The 5,580-nt window shown below is 43.1% G+C and overlaps 1 non-coding gene across 1 annotated transcript; it reads right to left on the reverse strand.

Annotated features, from left to right (window-relative positions):
* Positions 1–250: 250 nt before the first annotated feature.
* On the reverse strand, positions 251–369 carry LOC134938768 (U5 spliceosomal RNA). Its single transcript, XR_010181252.1, has one exon. It is a non-coding gene; the product is annotated as a U5 spliceosomal RNA (small nuclear RNA).
* Between the last annotated feature and the right edge of the window lie 5,211 nt (positions 370–5,580).

Consider the following 5,580-nt stretch of genomic DNA (forward strand, 5'->3'; position numbering starts at 1 on the left):
TAGAATCGTGCATTATATTATAAGATCAGTTAAATAAACACTGTGATACCCAAAGGAAAATTGGCCCTTTGGAAAGACTGTCTTTTGTTAGAGCTGGCGGAATAACTTCCGAGACTCCTATGTTTATTTGAATTGCCAATGCTTAAAATAGGTTTAAAATTATTTTTGGTCTGCGCTAGAGCCTTACTCGCTATGCAGACAGACACCACAATAGGCAACGGACAGACATTGCACGCCTATGACGTTATTATGTCATATATATATTTTATTGCTGAACAGCATATTTATATTAAACTCCTGGTTGTTTCTCTCTACGGAAATCTTTAGTAAAAAACGAAAGATTTATTCGCTGTGAAGAGAAACCAGTAATCTTTATGAAAAGCAGTTGATATTCATATGAAACCCGAACCAAATTCCTACTAACACCCCTGCGCCTTCTGGTGGCTTAGAGATGTAGGGCAGGAATGTTCTAGAATTATGTAGAAATACAGTTTACATGGCTAACTTATGCTGACCAAAAAATTCCTACTAACACCCCTGCGCCTCTGGTGGCTCAGAGATGTAGGGCAGGAATGTTCCAGAATTACAAACTGGAAAACAACAGGAAGAATGTTTAAAATGGCCCCTTTGCCATGCTGACTGTGATAATCACAGAACAAATTACAACTGTTCCCGTGTTAATCTAGACTATTATACAGTATAATCACAGGCCGGGTACAACACATGCTCTATGAATAAATAAATATATATATTCCAGATTAATATATTTATACAGCATGAATATAGGCTCAATAGCCTTTTTACAATGTTAATAACAGCCATTAATATATAGGCTCAAAAGCCTATTTCCATTATATATATGCTGAAAAGCCTATTATACTGCCCTCACAGACAGTAATATAGATACATTTATATATATTTAATATATATAGGCTCAAAAGCCTATTTACAACACACATAGGCTCTCAAAAACCTATTTCCATTATATATATATGCTCAAAAGCCTATTATACTGCCATCACAGACAGTAATATAGATTAATATATATATATTTAATATATCTATATATAGGCTCAAACCTATGTACAATATATATATATATATATAGGCTCAAAAGCCTATTACTGTCAGGACTTCTTTTACCTGCCAGCTCTCTTCCCCCCACCGTCTCTGTACTGAGACTGCTGCGGCGGCCGACAGCCTCTGAGAAGAAATCATCCCTGCACTGAGGTCTGCTGTGGCCGTTGGGAGGGCTCCTGAGTAGGGAGATCAGCTGCGTGCCTGGAGCGCTTCTACCGCTGGCTAAACCCGGACAGAGCGGCTATAAGTATTATCCCCCTGCTCTGCTGCCTTTGAGTGAGGAGAGCAGCCACGTGTTGCCGAACGGAGCGCTCTGCGTAGCGGCTGGGCATAGCGCGTCTGAGCTCCCCCTGCTGTGCAGCCGGACGGAGCTCAGTATAAGCGCGAGGCACTTAACCCTCATAGCGGGGCGGCAGCCTGCGCTGACCGCCCCGTTCCCCAGCCTACCTTTGCGACGCTGTAACTCCTGGCTGTGACGGGGCTTCTTGTGTGTAAGCTCCGTTTCAGTGAAGTGAGTCATGGCTGTGACGGGCTTCTTCTGTGTAAGCTCCGTCCAGTCTTCATTGATGTGACTCATGCTGTTCCAGTGTGAGTCATTCTGTAGTCCTGGCTGCAACGGGGCTTCTTTGTGTAAGCTCCGTTCAGCTCTGTAGTCCTGGCTGTGACGGGGCTTCTATGTGTAAGCTCCGTTCCAGTCAGCGTCCCAGTGATCTATGGCTGCGACGGGCTTCTTCTGTGCAAGGCCGTCCAGCTCTCTAGTCCTGGCTGCTCTTTTAGAAGCAGTGGGCTGTCTGTGGCTGTGAGGGTGCTCTTTGTGAGGACCGACACGCCATGCTGTCTGTGGCTGTGAGGGTGCTCTTTGTGAGGACCGACACGCCATGCGCTGTCCCTGCAGCGGCACTATCCCGGACCCATGTTTTTCCAGAAACTGGGAAGGGATGTGTAAAATTAAAAATTAAAAATAAAAATGAAAAATAAAAATCCAAGTGTGGGTATACCACAAGCCTATGTTCGTGCTGTGAGCACCGAAAAAACACTGACAAAGTACACTGAGGTACTCGGGGATATGGAGGGGGGGAGAGTCCTAAATTTGAATATTCAGTGCCTTTGTTCGGCTACGCCCGTCCATATCCCAAGAGTACTCCAGTGACCCCTAGTGGATGATAAAGAAAGGTGTTTAGGCTGGTCAGTCCCAACTTAATATGCTTGTTCGTTTTCATGATTATCAGGACTTTGGGGTAAATGTACTAATCAGTGATAAAAGTGGAGAAGTGAGCCAGTGGATAAGTTGGCCATGACAACCAATCAGCATTGAGGTAACATTTATAATTTGCATACTATAAAAGTATACAGAGCAGCTGATGGGTTGCCACGGGCAACTTCTCCACTGGCTCACTTCTCCACTCTTTTCACTGCTTAGTACATCTCCCCCTTTGTCTTGATTCGGCTACCGTCGGGAAATTTTACAGCCATGAAGTGTTGTTTTGAGGACAAAGAGGGTTTTTGTTAGCACTTTGGAAGTGCTAGACATGGCCACGCCCACTGTGATGTGGCTAGGCCCTCTAATGAGATGTGGCCACACCCCTGCTTTCACCCTTATTCTGCTTTAGAAAATTCAGCTATTGGGAGTTATGAAGGGATAAATCCGTAAAACTGCATAGTGATAATAGTAGAACAATATGTTTTTGGTAAATTTGTAAGTATTTACCTATCATGATTTAGTTTTGTTATTACCCATCTTCAGTCTATTAATCTGTATCACCCCTGTCCCCGAGTACCTGTTATTGTTCTGTCTCCTAACATTGGGGGTAATTCCAAGTTGATCGCAGCAGGAATTTTGTTAGCAGTTGGACAAAACCATGTGCACTGCAGGGGAGGCAGATATAACATGTGCAGAGAGAGTTAGATTTGGGTGGGTTATTTTATTTCTGTGCAGGGTAAATACTGGCTGCTTTATTTTTACACTGCAAATTAGATTGCAGATTGAACACACCACACCCAAGTCTAACTCTCTCTGCACATGTTAAATCTGCCTCCCCTGCAGTCAGAGCCGGATTAAGGGGGGGGGGGGTCCCGGGGATATGTACCCCCGGGCCCCCCTTCCCAAAAGGGCCCCCTGCCACACCACAGATCGAATCTCCCTTCCGATCCGATCTGTGGTGTTGTGCTCCCGTCCGCACTGCAGCGGCAGCCGTACAAACAGGACAGCTGAGCGACGGCTCAGCTGTCCAATAACGTATGAGTGAAGTAGGCTGCCCTAATGGCTGAGTGGCAGGCTGCTTCATTCATACATGATTGGAGAGCTGAGCCGTCGCTCTGCTGTCTGTGCGGATGGCGGGGACGGGAGCGCAGTTCGTTCACTGGATGGTATGTGAGTGACCGCGCGCAACCCCCCCCTCCTCCTCCTCCTCCTCCTCTCTTGCATAGGGGCCCCACTGTTTTAAGTACCCCGGCCCCCCCAGCGACTTAATCCGGCTCTGCCTGCAGTGCACATGGTTTTGCCCAACTGCTAACAAAATTCCTGCTGCGATCAACTTGGAATTACCCCCATTATTGGACAGAATACAATAGTGCAGCACACTATTGGTGTCTGCTTACCAGCTCTTTCTTTAGGCATGGTATCAAGGAAACAGCTGATTTAATGGATATCATTAAATTAAGAGGCATTGGGCTGATTGCAATATCTGATGACTGTTCTGGACATGCAAATGTCTGAATATAGGGATTTCCATACATACAGTAAACTGACACTTTATTACCATGCTTATATTATGTTAAGTAAAGAAAAGAAAAGGATCAAATATCTACAGAACCTACATGGTACTTTTATATTACTGGAATAATTGCTCTATAATGTTTGAAATATCACAACGTGCTGTACTGTAAATGTAACAGTATTATTTTTAGCTGACTTTCTCTTACATCAGGCAGGCAATGGAAATAGTTGAAATGCTGACCAGAGAAAATTACAAGATAATTGCGAGACAAATCCAACAGTTCTTCTCCAAAAATTATGATGAAAAGATGCGCCTGTCAAACGATTTAAAAGACATGTAGGGAACTGAAATGGAAGTACAGACAAGAAAACGAGGTCTTTTATTATCAATATTATTATGTTACTGTTGCAGGTAGTGATGTATCTTTACTTTTTTTCCCCCAGCTGTGCTTTGATTGTTGTTAACACTTGCAGTAACTGTTACTGAGAAACACAATACCACTGTCTGTGCTTATACACCTTCATGCCAGTGCAAACTATACAATATTCTGTACTGCATAGGGAGCGGATAGTTTTATAAAATAATTATTAATATTTGTATATACCGTAGTAAGAGATCTGTAATAGCAGATAGTAATTTGGTTTATCAGTTCAATTGGAATCTTTAGTTCTGTTTACTCGTCCTTCTCAGTACATTGCGATGGAATAGCCCTTCATTATCATGTTACTACACATCCAAGCCTATATTAACTAAAGTGCGGGTTTCAGATGTGGAGCTATTGCCCATAGCAACTAATCAGATTCCACTTAGGATTTATCTAGCACCTTTTAGAAGATAAATTCTAGAATCTGATTGGTTGCTCTTTAGTAAATACATCCCCTCCCCCCCCAACCTTCCCCTTCCCCACACCAGCATCTGTAGTTTTAGGAGCACTGAACCTGATTAATAATTCCGGAAGAAGCACAGAACTGTACACAGGGGCAGCTGAAGATTGGGAGGGGATAGGAGGAGTCCGGTGTGCAGTCTCCCACTCTATTGCTGGAACAGTTGCCCAGTAGACTGGCAGGGATATTGTTAGATCCTGCACAGGACTAAATGTTAGAATTGTAGTACTAACAATCTGAAGTATCCAATTCATACATTTACCATATGAAAGGAATGTCCTATAAAGGTAATGGTAGTGCTCCCATGAGTCCAATATCTCAATATTGTATGTATACAAATTATCTTTGCCAGAAAAACTACAACATAGCACAGGTAAAAATTAGCACCACAATTCTCAGTACACAATACAGTTGAGATGTAAGGAAGCAAAGAAGTAGTCAGCGTCCTACTAGGGACAGGCAGCCACTGGAAGAGATAAACAGTAACGAGAGAGAGGAGATCCACGTATAGATATTCGCTATGTAGGAGACAGCCGTAAGTGAAGTGTGAGAGAAGAGGGTCGTGAAAACAGGAAGGATGAGAGCCCTGCTCTAAGGAGCTCACAATATATATATATATATATATATATATATATGCTGGAAATATCGGTGGCACTCAGGCAGACTGGTAAGGAGATGCAAAATAGTGTCCCTTTATTGGCAATAAAGGGACACTATTTTGCATCTCCTTACCAGTCTGCCTGAGTGCCGCCGATATTTCCAGCATATTTAAGTTATCACCTGACCTGGAGGGCACCGCAGCCAAGTATCTCATTGCAGTTGGGAGTGCCGGTATATTATTTTCTTTTATATATATATATATATATATATATATATATATATTGTATAGTATGTTACTC

Source organism: Pseudophryne corroboree, chromosome 6 (assembly GCF_028390025.1).
Source record: "Pseudophryne corroboree isolate aPseCor3 chromosome 6, aPseCor3.hap2, whole genome shotgun sequence".
Lineage (NCBI taxonomy): Eukaryota > Metazoa > Chordata > Amphibia > Anura > Myobatrachidae > Pseudophryne > Pseudophryne corroboree.